This window comes from Phodopus roborovskii, unplaced genomic scaffold, assembly GCF_943737965.1.
Source record: "Phodopus roborovskii unplaced genomic scaffold, PHOROB, whole genome shotgun sequence".
NCBI classification, from domain to species: domain Eukaryota; kingdom Metazoa; phylum Chordata; class Mammalia; order Rodentia; family Cricetidae; genus Phodopus; species Phodopus roborovskii.
In genome coordinates this window covers 33,205,408-33,230,816 of record NW_026126469.1, presented here as the reverse complement: position 1 = coordinate 33,230,816, position 25,409 = coordinate 33,205,408, and the positions used below count along the sequence as shown (strand labels likewise).

The 25,409-nt window shown below is 35.8% G+C and overlaps 2 protein-coding genes across 9 annotated transcripts in view; one reads left to right on the top strand and one right to left on the bottom strand.

The window, feature by feature from the left end:
- Positions 1-25,409, bottom strand: part of Cd47 (CD47 molecule) — an 812,520-nt gene that overhangs the window by 348,261 nt on the left and 438,850 nt on the right. The window lies entirely within an intron of this gene.
- Bbx (BBX high mobility group box domain containing) overlaps positions 1-25,409 on the top strand; it is a 231,707-nt gene that overhangs the window by 72,424 nt on the left and 133,874 nt on the right. Inside the window, exon 3 of the mRNA XM_051191598.1 lies at positions 24,564-24,637. The gene's annotated coding sequence lies outside the window, so the exon portion shown is untranslated. The remainder of the gene's footprint in view (positions 1-24,563; positions 24,638-25,409) is intronic.

Genomic DNA, 25,409 nt, shown 5'->3' with positions numbered 1-25,409 from the left:
TTGGTGACTCCCCTTCATTAAATTGTATACTTGCCATACTTGTGTGTACAGGTGAGAGGACAACCTTTGGAGGCTAGTTCTCTCCTTCCATCATGTTTATCCCTCAGTCAAACTCAGGTCATTGGGCTTAGAAGCAGGTACCTTTTACCCTATGAGCCATCTCACTAGCCTTGTCAAAACATACTTGAGGAATGACAGCAATAGAAGGAAATGTTTTGTCAAGGAGCAGGTGACTGATGCAAGGTCACACTTTTATCCTCTGCTTCTACAGTTTGCTGCACCCTGCAGTGTTCCTAGTGTGCAGCTCAAGTGCCAGTGCAGCTCATCAGGGCAGACTAGCAGAGAAACATGAAAGGAAGCAGAAAAGCTTCTGCACATTGATTCTTTGTGTTCTTGTTTCTGGATAATAATATTTAACCTATTTTTGGTCCATTCATGGATTTACTATTCATTTACTGTTCTGCCCCCCAAAAAGAGAGGAGTAAAGTAATTATTGTTCCTAAGTTAACTGCAGAGAATAGTTTTAATAGAAATTTAGATATCTTGGCTTTTTTCCTTTGGATTTCTAGATAACCCCACTATTGCTTTCTTCCTTGTTCTCCTTCTTTTCCCCCTCATTTCCTCCTTCCTTGCAGCCTCTCTTGCCACCACCTCTGAGGCATCAATACATACTCAGAGTTGATGGGAGAGTAACATCAGCTTGCTCTGAGTGAACCAGCATGGAGAGCTCTATATATTAAGGCAAAGTCCAAATTTGCAGATGAAGGAACTGAGACATACGGAGCGGCTGTAGCTCTATATGTTTTGCACAGTACATTAACACATTAAGTAAATGCTTGGTTACTGCTCGGCTCCACCTACCCCTCCCCCCATTCCGTTTTTCTTCACCTAGGAATTGGATTTTGCCTTTCTTATTCCCAGGCTTTACCCTGGGGCACTCATTGCTTTACTAGTGTTGCAAATGGAAAAGATTTTTCAAGACTACCTATTACTTTAAAAAAGCTTCAGTGATACAGTAAGAGCTCAGATAACCAGGTTTATTTTTCCTTCTCTTGACTTATAGGAAAATAAGCTCCCTTTCCCCTCCTGCTTTAAAACAGTTGATTTTAAACAGTGCAGTAAAGAAGAAGAAAAGAGTTTTCAGAGACTGAATAGCCTTGAGCCCATCTGTTTACATCTCACCAGGATGTCCACATCTTCTTTAGGGTCCAATGAAACTTGATGTTCCCACAGGAACACTGTCTGCTACTATCTCATGAGATCTATCGTCAGCAATGACAGATTTAATTACATTCACTATACTGTACATATGGGGAAAGAAAGTATGCTTTAATACTTCAGAAATATCTTCAGTAGCAGTTATAGAAACAGAATAGCTTTCTTTATAATAACGAGGCAGACCAGACTATTCTTCCAATGTTTTGACTAATCAGGTTTGATGCTGTGTGAGTGTTCACTATTTCGAAGTCTGTGGTTTCATTGGTCTAAAGGTAGAGTAATCTGAGTAGAGTTGTGTTTTGAGCATCTTTGGTCCCTCTGCTCCAGTAGTTCTGTATCTCAATTTTCTACTTGGTAACATAGCTTGTATTGCTTGCCTAATACTAGTTTACTTTTACATGGCTTGTCCTCTTGTCTCATATCTTGAAATCCATGTCTGAATACTTCATTGTTTTTCATATCTGTTCTTTTAACTAGATCTTTTTATTTTGTGGAAGTGAAGATTGATGCTTGTAGAACTAGGAGTCGTGTATATAAGGGCCATATAGAACTGTACAGTCATAAAGACGTGTGACAAATAGGTAAAGGTATAATCATACCATAGTAGAATTAGCTAATATTTGAACAGTACTAAATATGAAGTATCTACATTTAAGTAAAGAACTAAAATAACCTGTGAGATAACAATATGGTCAGAGTATGTGTCTATGACAATAAAGGCCAAGAACAAAAAACATAAATTAAAATCTTAACTGGTCTAAGTAACTTTAGACAGTACTTTTAAACTATTTTCTACAGCTTCCAAACATTTTTTTTTAATGTTATGCAGTGTCTTAGTTATTCTCTTGAGTGTCATTTATATTATCAAAAGACTAGGCAGAGGATATCACACTTTAGAAAAAACGTTGGCTATCTAACTTTAGTGTCAACAGAATGTAAAAAAGTTGTCTGTTCACAAAAACTTAAAAACCTCTAAAAATGTTTATTTATTTGTTTATGTGCACATGCATATAAACAACTTCACACACACATGTATGTGAGGTTGCCCTTAAAGCCTACTAAATGGCAAGGAATTTTAACAAAATAGTGTACTGGGTGCTAAATATTTATAACAGATAAAAATCATAGTTAATGAATCCAACCTTTGGCTAGATTATTATTATTATACTTTGTATTATAAAAGCTTCAGAGAAAGTGGATGTCTACCAAGCAGGCCTAAGTTAACCAAGTAAGACACCAAGTCAAATAATGTATTAAAGTATAGCACATTGATACTTTCTGTACCTATAAAAGGTATAAAAATTACCTTGTATGAATTTTTTTTATTAAAATGGTTTCATTTGGTTTGGTTGTATTTTATAGTTGTATGGGTATTCTGTTCATTATGTACCAAGGGTCTATTTTAGGTTGAGATCTCATGAAACTGTCTAAGAGGAGGTGATGAATGAGATCTCATGATTAGATATTAGGTCTTTTCAGCAGGGAGTGGTAGGAGGAAATGCAACTGTCTTAAAGAGAAAATAGAATGCCTTGAAGAAATCAGAATTATTATTCTGGCTAGAGTTCAGAAGTGAATCTGAAGAGTGGCATGGTATAAACAGAAATTAGAATTTATGGGGTTTTATATGTGGTGGCAAGGTTTATAATAAGTATTTTGGCAATGTTGAAAGATTTGCAGCAAGAGAAAGGTTATATTTCATAGGGGTCTGTTTAGTTTCTACAGGAAGATATCAGGCAGGGAAATTGCTAGTGTTTTAATGAGATGATGGCACTGGAGATGTGAAAAATGAACTGGCTGACTGTATTTAAGAACTTGAATAGGTTGCATATGTGATAGTAAGTAAGGCAGAGTAAACCAAACTCTAGCGTGATCAGTTTTGGGTGGGTTGGATGGTATAGTGATGCCTTAGCCCATTCAGACTGGTATAACATAATTTCATAGATTGGGTAATTTATAAGTAACAGAAGTTTATCTTTCACTCTTCAGGAGATGAAGCAGGTAAGATAGTCTACTAAGGGCCTATCTCCTGGCTCATGGATTACACTTTCTTATTCTGTACTTAAGAGTGGGAAGAACAAGGTAGCTCTTTGGGTTCTTTTTAAAAAAAGAAGGTACTAATTCATACATGAACTCTCTACCCTCCTGACTCTTGCAATGACCTCTGTCCTAAAAGCCCTCACCTCAAGGAGTAGAATTTTAACATAAAATTTTAGATGGCTGCAAGCATTCAGATCATAGCAAGTGGCAACTACAGAAACAGGGAAAGCCCCAAGAGAAGTACATCTGGGGCTTTAAGGGGGAAACATGGTATGTTTAAATTCCAATATTGAAGTGTCTGTGAGATAAGTAGGTTGAAGAACTCATTTAAAAGTAAAATATGTCTGGGCTTTGGAAGAGAGAAATGGGCTTGAAATACAAATTTGACAATAGTCTGCATATGATACCTGAAGCCCTTATAGAGTAATGAAGGCTGACTGAGGAACTCCGGCCCAAGACACTGCTAAGGACACAGCCCATATCACAGGATGGTGTTTTGATCATTGCTTCTTACTAGTTTTGCTTTATGTTTTATGTTGGCCTTTTTATTTGAGGTAGTTGTAAACTTACATGTAGTTATAAGAAATAATTCAGATATTCCTTCCCTTTGCTGACCACTTGGCTTTCACCCATAATCACTTACTTCCCATGGCTTATAGTGCCATAGCCAGAACACTTGTCATATGACAGTCAAGATAAGATCATTTCCAGGATCCCAGAGACCCCGCTTGTTGACCATGTTATAGACACATCTGCTTTCCTTTTCCTCCTTCCTTTTACAACTCCTTGCAAATAATGTCTGTTCATTTCTATAATTTTGTCATTTCAAGTTTACTTTAGAAATAAAGTTACATAGTGAGGTGGATAGTCCCAAGACTGACTTGTGGACTCAGCATTACTTTCTGGAGAGTCATGTAAGTTGTGTATGTATCAGTAGTCCCTTCTTGTTGCTGACTAGTATTCCTTATTCTAGAGATCATAGTTTCTTAATTTTCTTAAAATCATGTATGATATTTTGAATATGGGCCCACCATTAATAAAGATGCTACCAACATTCATGTACATGCTTTTGTCATTAACTAAATAAAATTTGTTTCTGACTGTCTGTTTCCATGGATATCTGCTTACTCCAATGTCATTTATCCCTTCTCTGTTATTGTATGCTGATTTTTTTTTTTTTTTTGCCTATTTGTTGTCAGTTACTGAGATAAGAATGTTGCTATTTGTCACTGTGCTTTGTTGTAGGTTTCCCTGTAAATTCTTTTGGTTCTCTGCATTCTTACATCCCACATTTTTTAGAGTTAGCCTATTTGTGAAGATATGACATTTGTCATGTATAATGTCCCTAACTGTCTCTTATAATTGCTTTCGTTCTGAAATGTATGTTATTTGATTAAAATAGTGGTCTGAATATATTTTGAGTAACCTTTATATAACATGTTTCTTTTAATTTACCTGTCATTGTATTTTTAAAATAAGTTCCTAATAGATCATAGAGTTACAGTGTATTTTTAATGTCTATGGGTCAATTTTAATTATTGTATTTACTTTTCCTTTGCATTTATTTTACAATTCATAATATTTTAAACTTTATTTTATTGTATGAGTGTTTTGCTTGCATGTTTGTCTGTGCACCAGATGAATGCAGTACCTCTTGAAGCAAGAAGAGAGCACTGAATCCTCTGGGACTGGAGTTAGAGATATTTGTGAGTCACTGTATGGATACTGGGAATGGAACCCAGATCTTCTGAAAGAGCATCCAGTGCTCTTAACTTGTGAGCCATTTCTTAGGCCCCTGTAATATGGTTTTAATTAAATACTTTGCCATGTATATTTAGAAACACATTAGACAGTCTTAGGATTTTATCATAATTTAGAAAACCCCAAAGAAGAAGTAAGTCCTATGCTATTTATCTGTGTTTTTGCTATCACTTTTCAAGGTTTTTCTTTTTCATATTTCAGTATTCTTTCTTTTTCCTGTATGTTTACTAAATTTCTTTAGTTACCCTTTTAGGGTAGGTCTACTTCTAAACATTTTTTTCTGAATTCCTTTTTGTCTGAGGCTGCCATTATCTTGTTACCCCTAAAGGATACTTTTGCTGTGTATAGGATCCAAGGTTTGCCTTTTTTTTTTCTTTCAGTACTTAAAAAAATGCACAGCATCTGTCTTGTGTGAGTTTTGATGACAAATCTGTTGTCCTGTGAACTGTTATTCTTATGGAGATTGCCTTTGTTCTCTTGATGCTGTTAGTATTTGGGAGGAAGGAGAGATGATTGATTTTCAGAAGTTTGACTCTAAGTCAGTGCTTGTGTGTAGAGAGGGAGGGGATGTAGCCAAATGTGGACATTTTTCTGTCATTATTTTACAGTTCTTCTTACTTCCTCCCTCCTTTCTGGATTTTAGATCTATTTACCATTGTTCCACAGTTCCTGAAGCCTTGTTTAGATTTTTTAAAAATATTTTATTATTCTATGCTAAGATTGGACAATTTTTATTCTATTCTTCTTTCCTCTGACTCCTGTATTCAATTGCTAAATGTGTTTGTTAAGATAACTTACTGTGCTGTTCATTTCCAGAATTTTTATTTGGTCTTTTTTATATTTTGTTTCTTTGCCGAGATTATTCATTTGTTTCAGCCAAGTTCACAGTTGCTCACTAAAGCATTTTATATTTAATCCTAACCTGTCTCTCAATCTTGACTCTCACAGTTATTTAAGTGAAGGTGCTCTTGGTTTTGGTATAGGTGACGTGGTTGAAACCTGGATACTTTGATGTGTTTCAATGCAGTGGCTCTCACTGAAATCCTTTCTGTAATCTCTGACACTGATCTAGCTGCAAGAAGAGTTGACACTGCCTCGTTATTGCATGATGATACAACATATGTCCTCCATTGACACCTGGAGAATACGGGGCCCCTTGTTACTGCTGTGCAAGGGAAGAATTCCCACCCTCTACTAGGCTTCCATTGATTACATCTTTGCTAGAAAGGATAGAGGGGCGTCACCTTTGTTCTCTGCCTGGCTTCCATTGATGCAATGGACTAGGGTGGGAAATGGAGAGTTGCCTTACTACTACTAAGCAGTGACCAACATTTTGGTTGTCCACTAGACTGCCTGTGACTTCATGCAAAGACACAAAGAGGGGGCATTATTGCTAGACAAGAGAGTAGATGTTCTTTGTCCTTTAATAATCTACCCTGACTATATGTGTGAATGATGAGACTCAAACCTCTTAATTTTTAAATGTCTTCCCTCCTGTGTATTGCCTCAGTTTGTGGGTTGTAGCTTACCTTTAAAGTCAGTCAACGGTGGAAATCTAAGTGTTCTGTACTTGATTTTATCTGGGAATAGTAAATATGGGACCCCAGATTTCTTTTTACTTTTCCTATGAGATGTTTGGCTTTCCTACAGCAATTATTATTTAGTTTTCTGGGTTGCTATACTCCCCTTCTGTTGGTCCTTTGGCTAGGAAAAGCTCGTTTTGTTGGGATCTTGGGCCTTTGGCTCTGTTGGCATTTCTGGATGGTCAGCTCCTTCAGTTTCAAGATAGAACACATGAGGTAAAAAGAAAACCAGAGAACTTATCAGTGTGTTTCTTGGGTTTAGAAAGCTGTATCAGGCCAGCCTCCTAGCATCTTTTTAGAGAGAGAGAGATATATAGAGAGAGTGTGTGTGTATGTGTGTGTGTGTGTGTGTGTAATGGGAATCACTGTGTAGCCCAGACCAACCTTATAGTCACTGGGTGGCCTAGTCTGGCCTTAAACTCAGAATTCCCCTCTCTCAGTATTCCAGGTGTATTGTCTAACAGTTTTCACTGTATTTAGTGAAAAGAATACACACACACACACACACACACACACACACACACACACACACACACGGAAAAATTAAGTCAGTTTTATAGATAGATTGTGGAGAACACAGCTTTGAATCCCAGGTGGAATTATTAACACCGCAGTGGATCTTTGAAAGACAGACGGGAGTCTCCTCTGGTAATTTAGACATCTTTCTGCTGAAGACCTGAGTTACTGCCTGATGACAGGCAGTGAGTGACTTAGTGTTCTTTGATTTTTCTCTCTATGTGCTATTTTGGTCTTGGTTTTGAACATACAGTGGAGAAAGAATTATGTTTGGTAGGATTACACCTTTGTAAGTCATTTTCAGCACTAGAGCAGTTCACTCAATTCCACTAGCCTTAAGGTCAATGGGCCAAATGCACTCTGGTCAGTCAGCTGAAGCAGTGAGTGCACTCCTTATAAATGCTTTTATTCCTAAATATTCCAGGAATTTATTTCCGTCTTTTTAAAATTTTGGGCTGTGAAAACTTTTTGTAGTTTAAGTTAGTTGTGAGTAAAGTTGACTGTATAGCTCTATGAACTTAAACATGTATAGATGTCATATGAAATTAATATAATTTTTAAATTTAAAGAAGTTTATTAACCTCACCCAAATTCTCTTATATTGTTCATTTGTAGTCACTCTGTCCTCCGACCCTCACCTGTGGTAACTACTGTCAAGTTTTCATGACTATTGGTAGTTTTATGTCCTTTGAAGTGACTCACATGATGTTTGCTCTTAAAACTGGCTTCTTTCATGTCATATAGTACCTGAGATTTGTCCAAGTTTTTGCATATATCTGGAATCTAATTTTTGTGTATGTGCTGAGCAGTCTTCCACAAGATACACAACATAAACACACAGAGAAGGAGAGAAACACATTATTTACACACAGAGGAAATTACCTGGTTTTTTATCCTTGTTTTCAATTTATGGTAATCATAAATATAGACACTATAAGTGTGTGTGTGTGTGTGTGTGTGTGTGTGTGTGTGTGTGTGTGTGTTTTATGGCATGGGCTTTGATTTATCAAAGTTAATATCTAAGAATGGGCTTCTGTGGTTCTTAAGATATAGCCATATTTTTCCAGAGTTGTTGTACCATTTTATACTTAAGTTCTTTCTATTGGTCTACCCTTTTCCAGAATATTTGTCCTTGTCAAAACATTCTTAAAAATAAAATAAAAATTATTTTAGGTGTTTGAGTATTTTGCCTGCATGTAGGTGTGTGCCATATATGTATCTGGTGCTTGTGGAATACAGGAGAAAGTGAGTTGTGGATGGATGGTTGTGAGCCACTGTGTGAGTGCTAAGAACCAAACCCATGGAGCAAGAGCTCCATGTGTCTTAACTGCTGACTCATATTGACAACCCCATAAAACATTCATATATGTATGTATGTATATGTATATATATATTAATTTTTATTTTATTCTAGACATATTTGATACTATGTTATGTAGACAATGGAATCTTTTAAAAATATCCTCTGAAATATTGAGAATTTACTTTTAGTAGGTGGTTGACTCAGTTAAGTTGAGGTTCTGAGCAGCCCTCTGAAGTCATTCCCATGGCAGTTCACATATCTGAACCTTTCAGCTTGTTTTGCCCACCTACTTGCCACATTCAGTGGCCACTTTGAAAACAGGGTCATTCTGTCCCAGAGCTCATTTTTCAGGTTGAGACAAGAGTATATAAGGGGCTAGAAGGAATCACTTTCATGAACCCCTTCTTTTCTGCCCTCTCCCTAGGACCTTGTTTCTGGTTTGAAAGCTGTGGTCTGTAATTACTATGTGTTGCCATGTAGTTCTCATGATTTTACCTGTCTGGGGATAAGCAGTACAAAGATGAAGAAAGCAATAAGGGCTTGTCTCACTCTCTTGGGACCAGTGTTCCACCAATCAGATGAAGGCTCCCTCCTGTAGATTTTGTGTTCCTTTCCTGTGGCTTCTGGTTTTGCTGATTCCTTCTGCCACCACGGAAAGACCTGAGCCCCAGCATACAAGAGAATTGAGGCAATGGCACTTTAGTGTTTATTCTTCTCCTGTTTTCCAATGACTTTTAGCTGCTATGTGCAATCTGTAAGGCTTTATAATTATTTGTAGTGGGATGGATAAGGCAGAGTGTGCTATTCTCTCATACACAGACAGGAAGCCCACTGGGCTTGCATTGTGCTTCATTACCAGAAAGGAAGAACAAATAGAGACCCAGGTTTTGTGCAGTGTGAAGGTCAAACAATTTGGAGACCCCATTAAAGGAAGGCTATTGATAAGAAATTTGGTGCAGTGTTTGGAAGGGGTTGTGAAAACAAAGCAGAAAGTATGACCTTACCTTTGTGAAAATGATACTGCATAGTTAAGTAGTATTTATAGGTTGGGGACTGTATAGTGTGACCCTTACTCATCTTCATTTAATGTCCAGCAAAGTGTAACATATTTTTGATCCCGTTTTACAGGTGAGAAGAAGGGATTTTTGAGTAGTAAACCATGTGGATGGAAATAGTAGAGTTGGGCTTTAAATCCCAAAAGCAAGCTGAGCTTGATGGTGCATATTTGTAATCCTAAAACTCCAAAGGATGAAGCAGGAAGATTGCTATAAGTTCAGTGCCTGCCTTGGCTACAAAGTGAGTTCAGGCTAGTCTGGTTTATATAGTGGGACCCAACCCCATGAGTGAAACAAAAACTTCCCATAAAATGCAAGCATACCAATTTCAAAAGTGTGGAATTTGACTGCATGTAGTACTCATTGAAACAGATTATGGAGCATCCAAGCTTATGTCCATGTAGAGCTCAGAAGCCAGCTCGCTTGAATCCACTTTTGGCTCTGTTGTTATTGTTCTGACCTTGAAAAAAAAAAATCCCTTAACTTACTTTTACTTCTGCATCTGCAAGTGGGGCTATAGAACCTTCACTTGTGACAATAATGACTGGAACGGCATCTAGAATAGCTTCTGGCTCACCAGAGTCCTCTTTATCTACTGTGGAGACCAGTGCATTTAGGCGAATTAAGTTGAATTTTACTTGTGTTCATCTTAAGTTCCAAAGACAGGTTATGAGAAAAGAAATTTTTTTTTTTTTTGCTTATAAATAATTTTTGGTCATATTAAGGGCTTGAGAAATAGGCTGAGACATGATGGTTGTAAAATAGGCTCAGATATCTAATCAATAATATTTTTGCATTTTGTTAAGTATGTAAAAATTGCCAAGCATGTAGAGTTTAGGAACTTACATTCTAAAGATATTTAATGAAGTTTAAGAAACATTCTTGTAAGATGGCAGATGAAAGTACAGTAAACATTTAGAAGAAGAACTGGTATAAGGGCTGCATTGTTCTAATCACTCTATTTTTACTATTGTTGTCAGGGCCACTTTATTTATAATTTATAAATCAAATTGTCATTTAATATATATCATATTGAGAGTTCAGCGCTGTTTTGTTTTCAAACATCCACTGAGGGCATAGCCTTATAGATGGGGTATGTGTTAAAGCTATACGTCTTAATGAGCATATATTGCCTCACAGTTTGTGTGAGTTACGAATTTTGGAGTAGCTTCACTGAGTGATTCTGCCTTTATGGGGTTCAGATGTCAGCTTTTATGTGGAACCTTGAATGGGTCTGGGGAATTATCTTATGGTAGTTCACTCATGTACCTGTTTTGTAGGAGCCCATGTGTTAGCTTTCAGTCATCGAATGAATATTCAAGATGATAAACTTCTGAAGAGGAAAGCTTTGTTTTGTCTCATGGCCTCAGAGTTTCCACCCATGATTGATGGGCCCTGTTACTTGTGGCCTGTGATAGTGCATCTTGGCAGGACTCTGTAGCAGAGCAGAAGCACTCATCGTTTGTCACTGGAATGTAAGAGGAGACAGTCATGGTCTTTCAGGGCATTGCCTCAAGACCTGAAAATCTCCTCCTGGGCACTGCCACTGAGAGTTTCACCAGCTCCCAGCAGCTTCCAGGTCCAAACTATAGCAGTACATTGTTATGACAGTGATGTAAGTATGGCTTATTTGAAGATAACTCATTTAATTATTTAGGAAATAACATATAACAGGAGTATGTGATTCATTTTTATTTGTTGTAACCCCCCCCACAATTTTCTTATTTAATGTCTTGCTTTATTCTTAATAACTGAAAATGTTTTTCATTTTAAAATAAATACAATCTTAATATTGAGTATTTTTAATGAAACATTTTTTTTTCTTATAGTAATAACAAAAATATTACAACACTGGGGATGCCAAACACATTTCTGCATCTAGAGTCTGGTTTTTCAACTGGTTTATTAACAAAATTAACAGAGATGTTTTTCTTTTTACATAGAAACAAAAACTAGTGCATAACAAAATGTTATCCAGTGCACTCAGCAATCTTCATGACTGACTATCTATCTATCTATCTATCTATCTATCTATCTATCTATCCATCCATCCATCCATCCATCCATCCATCCATCCATCCATCCATCCATCCATATTTGACCACTGGAAGGCTTCATAGTTAAAAAGAAAATTCATGAAAAAACACTTACTATAGCACTTTTAACTAGAATAGAAAGATATAATGTAGTCTACATTTTTGACTAAAATTGGTAAAATTGAATCTCTGAATCAGTTGACTATAAATGAAAATTAAATGCACCTATAGATCATGTATGTTTTACAACATTTTGATTTTTGTTTTATTGAAATGAAAATAAGACATATTACCCAATTTCTCAAGTCATTTTTAAAGTCTGATGCCAAAATATAGAACTGATCTGTTAAAACTTCTTAGTGTAGAAGAAAGTTAACAGGTGAAATTGTTATTTCTCATATTTCATATTTATGTATTGTGTACAATTTTTATGAGTAACTTCCTTTTCATTGAGGTGCTCTTTTCACCTAGTTTAATGAACTCCAACAATCTCAGTGGTATAATAATAAAACCAATAAAACAGTAGGAAATATTTTAAAATTTAACTAAAGCCAAGAGTAAGATGTTGCATTTGCCAATGCTTAACCTGTAGTCAGACTTTTTTTTTTTTGTCCTGCTAGCCAGCCAGCTCCCAAATCACCACACAGATCACCACATAGATTTCTATTAACTGTGAAAATTTGCTGATAATTTCTAACTAGCTCTTGTAACTTAATTAACCTTTTTCTTTTCATTTACTTTTCTCTTTGGGGCTTTATTACCTTATCTCCCTCCATAGTGCTCATACTGCTCACTCTGTGTCTCATGACATCTCCACCTTCTTCCTAGCATTCTCTCTGTCCTGAAAATCCTGCCTAGATATTGGCCATTCAGCTTTTTATTAAACCAACCACAGGGATATATCTTTACACAATTTCATCAAATAACCTGCAACATGTACTCTTAGCTATTATGGAAACCGAGCAAAGTAGGAGGATCCTAAATTCAAAGCCAGGTACAAAAGTAGCATCTACTGATTTTTATTCTGTTAAAATACTTAAAATGTGAGCTGGAGAGATGGTTCAGCAGGTAAAGGTGTTTGCTGCGCTGGTTAAGGACCTGAGTACTATCTATCCATAGTACTTAACCAAAAGAAAAAGACTCTGGCCAAGTTGTCCTCACCTGCGCACACACGCCATCCTCCTCCCCACAAATGAATACATAAAAAATTTAAAAGGACATAGGCATTACAATTCCTTTAGTCTACATATATAGTTCATACTCTTTTGATCTGAAAACTAGCATTCAGAACATTTCCTTTATTCAAGTAGAGTAGGAACTGACAAAGATGAAGAGGTAGAAGCCAAACTTGTCGAGCCTAAAAGTAGCATATCTTTATCATATAGAAGAATTCCATACAGAAACTCCATCCTGTTCCTCAAAACAGTATTTTTACTTCCTTGATCCTCCCCACTTGAAAGAAGTGTTTTGATTTTGTTATAATTGTGAAGTGCTTACTTTTTAAATGTTAGAACTGAGCTCTGGAAGCCTGCAATTTCTAAAGCATCTAAGCATGTTTTTCCTCCCCTCAGATTTGGGTCTCTTCCTACAGAGCCTGCAGAGGCCAGGGTGCAAGTTTGGGGGCGGGGATTCAGATGAATGTCCCCAATTCTTGAGTAGCTTTAGCTACTTCCTCTTCACAGATGGAAACTGAAGTGCAAATTAATTGTTAATGAGGAGGAAGCAGACACTGGTGATATCTAGTAGCAGCAGAAGAACCTATGTACCCGACACTAGATGTGTGAATATGAATATATAAATGCTTGCTTTTTAAAAAATATTTAATAGTAAAGCATTGCCGTAAAGTCAGAAGTGATCCCCACAAATGAATTACTATAGCTGGCAGTCCCTCTTAGTACCGAGTGCTTACCTGCTGGGCAGTGTTGGGGAATAATTGATATTTTTGTTTGTTTGTTTGTTTGTTTTGTTTTGTTTTTTAAACCACTGTTAAATAAGTTGGGCAGCCTCAGAGCCATTTTCTACCTTTCGTTTAGAATACTAATTAATACACCAGGCAATAATCTGTCATTTGGGGCATGGGATACTTAGTTTTCTTTATTGTGAAATTTTAACTGGAAGGTGATATTCCCCGTGGAAAAAAATCTCTCAGGAAGGCAATTATAAAGCATGTTAATCCTACCAAGATCTTAACTTCATGATCTTCAGTTCTGGGGTGCAGTCTGTACCTCAAAAGTTAAACTAAAAATACTCAGGAAGGCACACTTCAAGAGATAATGAAATGAAAATGTGAACCAGTGTCTGTAAGGTACAAATTAGAAAATAAATCCTTCATCAAATATAAATGACAAATCCTCTGCTGTCTTATAATTAGCTTCTTGTCCTTTGGGGACATTAATAAATACTATTTAAAAAAATATAAAAACCTCTTATGCACATAGAGAAGTCTGTGTAAATGATTTACTCATTTAATTTGTTCTCCAGAGAGGTTTTCCTTTTATTTGTATAACTGATAAGTATATCTATATCAACTGGTATCTCTGTGTTCTTAATATATAAAAAAAAGGAGGAGGGAGGCTTATGTCATTACTAATAATTTTAACATTTATTTTATCTGTATCAATTTATGTATGTACACCATGTACATACCTCGTTCCTGCAGAGATCAGAAGAGGAAGTCAGATCCCTGAAGCTAGAGTTCTGGATAGTGAGGCACCATGTGGGTTTTGGGAACTGAAACTGGGTCCTCTTATAGAACAAGTACTCTTGAACTGCTGAACTATCTTTCTAACGTTCTGTGTAATACTTTTTTGGGAGAGTCTGTTGTCCATAATGTACCTTGATTTCCAAAGGACAGTTTAGTGAAAATAGTTAATAGTGCTATTATTTGAATCTCTTGTGTTAAACCTATTTTAGTTTGTCACAACAATGAAGGCAAGCCTATGATGATTGAATTATATTAATATGAAGTCTTATATATGAAAAGTTCTGTTCTGTCAAGACTGTCATATGGTCAATTCCCAGTTCCTTCAACAATTTGACTAATACTGATATTAATTGTGATATAAAGTGTAAATAACTTGGATCTTCCTTTGAAATTTTTCTGTACTCTGAGTAGATAGGGGGTTCCTAGGCATTATTGCTCTTAGGTATAATGGATTACAGGTATCAAGGAATCTAGTTCTTTAGCTTTGATTTTTGAAAACTGTATAATTTTGAAATCTTTGGATCTCTGAGTTCAGGACCCAGTTCCCCGTGTGAGTTATAATATCTCCACTTTTAGAGAAATATCCAAGGTGAACTCACTTTACTTTTTGGACAGGCTTGATAGTTATTAAGTCTTAATATTGAGTACCCCAAACTGCCTGCTAGAAACATGTGCTAATTAATTTTAGTCTTAAGCTCTGAAATCACTATATAAAATTATATATGATGCTATTCTCTTAGGAGACTCCAAAGAGATATATAAACAACACATTTACTCCAAACCTTCTGGTCCCAGGTGCTTTCCATTAATTATCAATGATCATCTGGAGGCATTTTGAGTTCTTCCTCATCTGACATCTCCAGCACTGGGTATAGTGAGCTTTTGTTTCTTCTTGCTTGACAGTGTATCTTTGCTAAATCCAGCTCATTTGGAAGTACAAAGCTGATTGTTTTGCATGTTATTTTACATATACTTTCTGTTAAGGTACCCCCATTCTCTTCCTTTGACTGCTTATTCATCCCACTTGCCACTACAAAGCTTAGATTGTATGTGTTACTTTTTAGTGTTACAAATAGAGATAAAATGTCAATGCTTATTTATAAATTAGTAGATTTATTATGTATTTATATATTATTTATTATTTATTTATATTCTGCCTGCTCCACAGTTGAAGATTCAGATGAAATGTCTGTTAGTCTGCTTTGAATTTTCATTCTGGAACTATAAAAGAGAAACCTAGAGTTTTCCTGTTAACAGCATTTATCATCTTCACTGCTGGCATATCATGCACCATGCTCAGTTTTGTAAAGTTAACACACATACATACAAAGAACTTAATAATTGTAATTGAGTGGTTACTTTGGATGGAGGGAGGGTAATATGAGTGGAGTATTAGATAAAGAGAACTTAGTTCATTAAATTACTTATTATTTTTTAGTAATAGTATCAAATTGTGTTGCAGATTTAATTCTCAACAAGGAGGCTTGAAGTTTGACCTTGTGAAGTCTGTTTTGTAGTGTACTTAAAAGATTCTCAAGTTGTAATACAACACTCTTGATACTGAATAGATTCATTAAAAATCTATGAACCAGACATTAAAATTGGGATCCAACATGTTACCTTTCACTCTTTAAAGTTTGGTTATTGCTAAATATCATAAATTTTGGCAGGTTCAGAACACTGGGAAAGTATTGTTGATATAGCAAGATTGAGAAATGTATCCTGGGCCTGAATTTACATTTATTGGTCCCCCCTTTTTTGTATTCCTCTTACTGTCAATCTAAGAAAGGAATACTTTTGTTGTTGCTTTTATATAACAGGGAGTGTTGTCTTTGGATTCTGTGTCACCCTAGAGTTCTGTGGCTGGAAGTTCTGGATTTTAGTTATGTGTGAACCCTCATATTAGACTATACCACAAATATTATATTCAATATATATGAAAGGGGTTTGAATCATGTAATATAATACAGGGATACAGAGATTTAATGAACAAAGTACTAACATACATTAATAATTTTATATATATATATATATATAATTATATTACATATAACCAGCTCCGATTCATGACTATTTATATAAAAAATAACTCAAGCACTGTAATTACCTTCTCAAACTACAGAGATTCCATTTAAACGTATATTCCAAGTTAGATCTGACATTATAGGCCTGTAATTCTAACTACTGATGAGGCCAAGACAGGAAGATCAGAAGTTTAGGTATGGCGTGGGTTACTAAATAAATTCAGTGAAGTAAAGCTCTGTCTTAAAAAAGTAAAAGGAGGGGGGTAGGTGAGATGGCTCAGAGGTTAAAGAGCACTGGCTACTCTTCCAGAGGTCCTGAGTTCAATTTCCAGCCAGCCACATGGTGGCTCACAATTATCTATAATAACATCTGGTGCCCTCTTCTGGTGTGTAGGCATACATGCCAGCAGAACATTATATGCATAATAAATAAATCAATCTTTAAGTAAAAGCTGGGCTGTATATACAGTTCAGTGGTATAGTTTGCCTAGCACACACAAGTCATAAGTTCATACCCAAGTGTCATCATAATAAGATAAAAGCTTTTCAGAATAGTTTTTAATAATTAGGTTTGTCTTTGACAGCTTCATACACATATAATGCATTCTGGTAATGTTCCACTTGTATCCTTCTTGTCTCCTTACCACTTCTGCCAACCCCATGACTACTTGTCTCTTTCCCAGATTCATGACTTTTTGTTTTGCTTTGTTTAACCAGGCCATATTCACAATAGTTTTGTTTTGCTTTTATTTTACTTTAATCGTTCAAAATTGGTTGTTTCTCAAGAAGTGTGAATGGAAGCAAAATATTGTATTCCCACCTAGCATGTGTTTTTGCTGTTTTTCTCTTCCTTCTCCCCCCCCCCCCCCCATTCTTCTCCTGTGGCTAGAGAACAAATTGTGTGGCACTCTCCACTTACGTACATCACCTACATAGCAAATTGTAAGTTATTGGAAATAACCCTGACCATTACTTTCAGAACTCAAATTAACATTTGCCCATTTCTCAGTGTTTCTGTTAAAACCTGACGTTTTTAAATAGATGACATAAATTGAAGAAATTGCTGTAGCTTGGGTAGAGATGTAAAATCTAACTAAACATCTTGACTTACTGAGTGTCATTGTCTGCTAAAGTTTTTGAATACATTTGTTGAAATTGGGATTTGAAATAGAATAAAATAAACTAGAACCCTTGTCTCTTTTCAGAAGTTATGTAGGTAGTACAGTACTTCGGTGTTTCACTTTCTGATTTTGTGTTCCTATACTCATACAACAGAACATACCTGTTATTTGTTAGCTGAGCCATGGTTCAGGTTTCATACCCATTACTCACCCAGCTGCAACATTCAGGATAATAGAATGAACTGAATGTGTAAGCCTGGGTGATATTACCACCCTAGGATCTTGGATAGAATTAGGTTCACCCCACTCAATGTACATGGACTCTTGCCCCCAACAGAGATGCACTGTCAGGTTATATGAAGTATTTCCCCAAGAAATAAGTATCTCTTACTAAAAAATGGAGGAATGTATGCTAGGAAGGAAAACATAAAAGTCTGCTAATTTTGGTTTGAGGAAGGTATGATTGATGGTTTGAATGAGAAGGGCCCCCATAGGCTCCTATGTTTGAATGCTTAAGTCCAAGTTAGTGGAAAGATGAAGTGTGGCTTTGTTCCAGGAAGTATGTCATGGGGGTAGGGGGAGTTCAAGGTTTCAAAAGCCCAAGCAGCCCCAGTATTTTTCTTTCTCTGCCTGTAGCCTATGGGTCAGGATGTAAAGCCCTCTGCTACTGCTCAGTGTCAGTGCTGTTTAATGATCATGGACTAGCCTTCTAAAAAGTAAGAAAGCTCCCACCTCATACTTCTCCTTCCTGTCTTCATGTCATCTTCTTTTTAATAACACACTGAGTCTAATTAGTATTATCTTTATACACATGGTATGCGATAATCCATTGGAGCATAAGCCTCTCACAAGCAGCAAAACTTATGGAGGAAAAAACAAAACAACAATAACAAAGATTTTTCTCTCCTCTAGCAGTCATCAGCTTCCAATACCTCCTCAGCTGGAGGTATAGCCTTGTGGGTGTCTCCTCCATTTATGCTGTAATGTTGACTACCTTGATCTTGTTCAGGTCTTATGTAGGTAACTGCAGCAACTATGAGTTAGTACCTGAGTGCCATAACCATGTCCTGTTATAAGACGGAATTTCAAAGTACTCCCTCCACCCCCATTTCTTTCTTTCTTTATTTAATCCATCCATCCATCCATCCATCCATCCATCCATCCATCCATCCATCCATCCATCCATCTCTCTTTCTTAATGTTCCCTGAACCTTGTAGGGTGGTGAGTTGATAAAGATATCTCATTTAGGACCAAGATTTCCCAGTAAATTACTCTTTGCATGTAGAAAAAGTTATAAGTTTCTATGTTAACTGCTGACTACTAAAAATGACTAAAAGTTGAGAGCAGCACCAACCTATGGATATAAACATATTTAGACAGCAATTTGACAATATGACTATTTAGCAAGACATCAGTAGTAAGTTTCTCTGTAGGACCTGTGATCTCTCTAGCATGAGCCTTTGTCCAGATTTACATTAACAAGTGTGAATTCCTTCCCATGGGGAACAAATCTAAAAATACAGTCACAAAGTGATTGGTTACTCCCATAATGGTCATGTCGCTATTACACCAGTAGGTACATCATGCTTGGCCAGTTGATATTGCAGTATGCAGGGTCTAGCTGATGTCTTTTCTTTACAAGTGGCCTGCTTAGTACCTTCTGGCACTGTAGTTAGGCAGCAGAGAAGTTTCCTAATCAATCCTAGCTTGATTTCTCTATGTTAAGAACATGATTTTTAAGAAAAATTTAATTTTCTTAAATAAGATCACACAATTTGAAATTATAACTTAATATTTTAAGATTATCTGTGTAATTTAAGTTAGTAATAGAGGGAATTGAGAAAGGCCCCTCACTGTTTAAGACAGAACATTTCCCATTTAAAATTACATAAATTGCTCATTGCTTGGCTTTGTTTTTTATCATGTGACTTTTGACTAATTTTTGTTTTTTTCATAAGAAATTGATCAAGTGAAAGCAGCCATGGGAACTCTTTCTTATGTTAAAGGATGAGGTGGTCTTGGCTAAGAGGTTAAGGTTTCACTAGTGGGATTCACTTTTAGAACACTTGCTAAAGGTGCAGGTGTGAATCCTTAATGTGTGGGGGGGATGATTTGGTTGGGATTGTAGTAACAATTTACTTCCCAGCTTCAGTGGCATAGAGCTAATGAATTTTTGTAAAACACCTGGTGGTTTCCTGTCAGTATTCCTGACATAACTGCTGGTAAGCATGGTTTTATACTCTTCCTGGAAGTGAAAACTTAATTTGCCTTAAATGTGTAATTTCCCCTCCCAGAGAAGGTCAAAGGCACATTTGTACAACTCATAGGCACATAAAAGGGGCATTCAGTGCTTCCCTGCCAAGCCATTTGAGTAGACTAATACCTGGTCATTTTCCACATCTACTTATAGGAACTGCAGAAATTCACAGTTCTTTGTGTTCCTTGAAGCAATAATCTCAGGGAAAATGATAATTATGATAAAATACTCATATCATCAAATAAGTTAATGTATACTGAAATTGGTAGGAGTAAAAAGTGGCTACTTAGACTAGTCAAAATTAAACATATGCTTAAGCCACTGAAATTAAAGCAGGACCTACAGCAAAGCACTATTTGAGAGAGTAGCAGTTCATTCTGCATGCAGATTCTGAGAATATTAAAAGCAAACCTCACTGTTTTTACAGTGTTATTTTATTAGATGTTTTCCTATCTCCTAGTGTTAACTCTAATGATGAGATTACCAAGATGACATTTATTGAAACTCACTGAATAGTAAACACTTTGCATTTATATCACCTCCTGACAGTTCTGTTTTCCATTTCTCTTATTCACGTTTGTTCATTGTATATAGTTTTGGGGTTTTAATTCTTAATGGAATATAAGGATGTTATGTCAGTTTTTCTGATGAGGAACAGAGAACCTGAGAAGCTTTAGAATTGGCCCACATTTGCAGGATATGCCTCAGATTACTAGATTTAACACAGCTCTATGCTACTGACTATAGGAGATTGTGGGCACAAGAAGAGAGTGTTTTCTTGTTTGCCTGTATTTCCAGTTCTGCTTTTTGATGTGAGACTTTTACTGCAACCTGATCTGCCTCCTATACCTTCTAACACTTCTTGCAAGCCATTGTTCATCCTATGCCTCTACCACTCTCATCTACCCTCTTTCTGTGTATCTGACAGTTACCTGTACTTGAGAGTCTATTTTTATCCATCTCCTGCATAGCATAGCAGTCACTATGTGCATATCAACGTGTTTGTGTGTGTGTGTACCAATTTGCTTATGTGTTTGCATACTTGTGCACTTGCATGTATGGATGCACCAAGGTGGCTAGGATAGTTGACCAGTGAGCACCAGGAATCCACTGTCTTTGCCTCCTTAGTACCAGAATTACATGTTTCTCTCACAAATCCTGACTTTGACTTGAATTCAACTCCTTATGCCTACAAAACAAGCATTTTACTGACTGAGCTATCTTCCTAAATGACATTTTAACTTTGAAATAAAATTATTTGCTTATCGTGTTATTATTTACTACATATTACAATATTATTGCTAAGCTTTCTGTGTACAAAATTTACCATCTGTATCATCAGTGTAACTGTTAGGCACTTTATGCTAACACATAGTAGTAGTAGGTCATTAATTTCTCCAACAGTGGAAGATTAAATAATTTACATTGCTGTCCTGTTCACAATTAAGTATGTAGAAAGATAGTTTTTAAAAATACAATATTGGTGCATTACTGAGTATTAAAAGGAAAGGGATATCCAAGTCTATATTCTTACCATTTCAGGAGGCCCTATTAGACAGTGAATGTAGTGTTTTGCCAGTGCTAATTAATATTTTCTGGAAACTTTTTGTTAAGTGAAGTGAAGAAATGGACAGTTTCTGTAATTCCTGCTAAATGTAGAGGGAATTTGTTTGCTTTTACTTTTTATATATAGTGATTCTTAATTGAAAAGGTCTGGGTTATGAGGACATGCTAGGCTTGTTTTGGGAAGGTGACAAGATCAGATTTGCATGTTCCTTTAAAAGATTTCCATTCTTAGTATAGCTGACATTTGTAATGTCAGTTGAAGGTTGGTGCCTGACCAAAAATGCTTGTGAAATAGTTGTGGTTTAGGCTTCAACTATAAAAAGAAAGGCAGGTAATATTAACTGAAGGGGTTTATTTATTCGTACTTAATGTTACCACTCTCATACATGTGTCCTGGAGATATCCCTGTCCATATGAAAAAATTTTATTTCAGTTCATGATTAGGTAGAGATCAGTCCCTGCCTTTTCTAGTTCTGGTCTGTGGTAGACCACAGAGACTGAACGTATCCCATTCATTGACTAAAACTGAACACTACTGTGCCTCATTCTGCAAAAGTGCACCAGATGCCATAGTTCAGGAAAGTAGAAGAATATGTAGACTAGTGAAGGGAAAAACATGGACAGAGGAAAGTTTAGTTTTAAATTAACAAGGAGTTTTTAAAAATGAAAATGAATGCATCTCATAACATGGAAATCAGAGTTTGGTGTTTGTATTTCACTTTATCTATAAATATGCAGTATGTATGTAAAGAGTAAACTGAAGAAAACAAGTCTTATTCATGTATCTTTCAAAGAAAATCTGTGTTGTAAAGAGATTGGAATATATAATATTTGTAAAATGGAGGATGCTAAACAGATTTAGTAATTGAGAGGCACTAGAACTCAGCCAGGAGAGTGGGCTTGTTTTGGCTTTTGGAGATTATATTGACTCTTAGATAAGAGTTTTTGTCTCTTTCAAATAAGAAACATCATTGGAAGTAATAATTCAAAATTTCCTGTTTCATAGTCCTCATTTATCCTTCTTTAGGAGTTTGGAGGGAAAAAAATGTTCCTTTTGTAGCAGTTTGGCTCTTTTTTCTTGAGCTGTATAAATGGATTTGAGTGTAATTGTTCCTTACCAAATAATTGCAGTCCAGAGTGACTTTTATTGAGCTTGATTGAATTAGGAGTATGTATGAGAATGAGTTGGTTAGCTTAATCTTTTATATTTTATCCAGAGAATTGATGAAAACATCAGAAAAGTAGTCATTCATGGGGGAATAAATATGCTTCTGTGTAATTGGGTACATAGTTACCTTGGGGCCTTTCTGCACTGACAGAGTAGTAGTGACATCGACATCAGGGTGCAGAGCACAATTTTGGTATAGAATGGTTGGTTTTCCTTTTCTTTTTTTTTTTTTCTTTCTTTCTTTCTTTCTTTTTTTTTTTTTTTTTTTTTTTTTTTGTTTTTTATGTGCCTTTGAATTCTATGCTGGACATTAACACTAATTGGAGGCCTGTCTCATGGTAAGAAGTGGGAATTCACCTCTTCTATTATCACAAGATTTTTCAAAACGATTTTCCAAGGGCTGAACTGTGCCAGAAAAACCATTTACTCCAGGATATTTCATCAATTGCTTAGGCTATCCTTAGAAAATGTTTGTCATTTGTCCTGTTTGTGGTAGGAGGTGAATAATATATTTTATAGATGGCTTTTTCATTTACCTTGATTAAATTTCTCAGAGCATATTATGTTAATGTATATTATTTTAAGGTTCCCCTGGTAGGCAAAATCATGGGTAGGGAACAGAGGCCTTGAAAATGGAAGAGTCACCCATTGAGCCAATGGGAGCTGATCATGGGAATTAGAATTTTGAGGATTGGTGGGGTTGAGTAGATTGAAAGGAAGCCTCTCATCATTGTATGAGTCTGTTCTCTCCTTTAACCATGTGGGTCCTAGATGGAACCAAGAACTTCTGCTTGTTGCCTTTAAGTGCTGAGCTACTTTCCTGGCTATAGATTAAAAAAAATCATATATTTTATGAAAATATAGATTTCTATACCACTTATATGTTCAATTTGGAGATTGTTATGTTTCCTTCCTAAAACAGACATTTAATTTGGATATGTTCACATATATCTAAATCATCAAACACACACACACACACACACACACACACAATCCCCTTTATAGTTAGCTTAAAAAAATAACTGACTTTCTCACTCTCAGCATTCCCCAGTTATTTGTCCAGGGTTTTGGTCCTGAGAGCTTTTCTCTACCCATGTTAGCATGTCCATCAATGTTGTAGTTCAGGTCTTATTTAGATAGTCATATTGGTGAGACTTCATGGGTGTAGCTTCTCAGACATTTCTAGGAGATACTCTCATAGCAAACTTCCTGTTCATCCAATTCTTAAAATCTTTCTTTTTTTTTCTTCCACAATGATCCTTGAGCCTTAGGTGCAGGAATTGTGTTGTAGATCTGTCAGTTGAGACTGGTAACCACAAACACTGCATTTTGATCAGTTTTATTTTTCGCTAATGGTCTCTTTCAGAAAGAAAAAGTTTTTTTTGCAGGGTAAGAACTACACTTACCAGTGGGTATGAGGATAAATATTTAGAATGTAGTTAGGAATTATGATGGTATTATCCAATATCAAGTAGTCAGCTCTGATATCAGCATTTTTCCTTTTTTAGTTGAGTATTGATTAATCACCATTGAAGCAAGCTAGAAATTGTGTGGCAAAAAGAAACTGAAATAACTGAGATCCTTAAAAATAGTATGATTTCAGGATATGCTTATTCTTCTGTTTTATGTCTCATTGACTTCTTGTACATTTTACTGCTGATTTGACCATCTTTCATTTTCTTAGTTCTTTATACTTAGGAAAACAAAAATGAGTACTTTTTTTGTTCCAAGTTTTATCTGTGACCCCTCATCCCTAACTGTTTTGTTTGTTCATTTACATTGCTTTGTTTCATTATTTTTAAATTGCTCAAAAGAAATCAAAGACAATGATACCGAATTCTAGTTTATCTAGCTGCATTGGGACAGACATTTAAAGTAACTTGAATTAAGTGCAGATGTCAGATTCAGTTTCCCACCACACCAGGAGATTTGTCCGTAAATCTCCATTTCATTTTAGCCAAAGGTGGGGAATTGACTGCCTGTAATTCTGACTGTAGGTAATTTTACTCTGCATTGAGTAATTGCAGGGAATGTCTTTTTAATATTAAAATCAATGACACACAGTTTGGGCCACTCACTATAAAAAGCAGTGGTTAGCAAAGAGATATTTGCCCTTTTATGTGGGATTATTTGGCCATAGGAGATGTGTGGGCTTTCTTTGAAAGGTCCTTGTGGCTCTCATTTTAACCAGTTTGCTATGTGTCTTTCACAGAATCCTGCTGCATCACAGAAGCCAGAAGTTCTGATGTTCCATTGAAATCACAATGGAAAGTCTTGACTTGACTGGTAAGAGCTGCTTTGGGCATGCACTTTACTTACTTACTTACCTGGAAGCAGTGAGGCAGTCAAGAACCATGTGCTATCAGAGCTGATCTCAGCTTTTCCCATCTGATGGATTCACCTTCCATGTTGATTGGGGAAGTGTGATCCTTGTACAGTTTTTCATGTCAGTGTTTTTGTGTGTAACATTTAAATCTTCATCAAGTAAGTTAAATCTTCTTATAGAACCATGGATTTTAACTTTCAAAATCTCTTATTTCATTACAACATATGTTATTGGAACAAGTCAATCTGTTGGAAGTCCTACATATTTAGAAATTACACACCTAATAGATAGCTAAGTGGTTAATCTGTCTCTAAGCAGCTTTTCATACAATGTTAACCTTAGGTAAAAGATGAACCAACAGAATAAAAATAATATACAGTATGTGGGACTGAAAATATATAATGAAGAAAAGTTTGGGATTATAAAATAATGTACACATGACAAATTGTATCATTCTTTGAAACAAAATCTTTCCTTTTGTACAAAAGTTTAGTTTTTAAACTGTTGCTTTAGAAAAAAAGTTCCTTACCAGCTTTAAAATATGGCAATGATACTTAGTATCATTAGTTAGTTTTAGTAATAATGGTATTATAATTTTCCCAGTCTGTGAATACAATGTATGATTAGAGATAAATGAATACTGTGTAGTGAGTAGATGTTGTAAGATTGTAGAAATTAGTGTGAATTAACATAAATATATTACATAGTCACATTATAGTTTTTAAGAAAAAA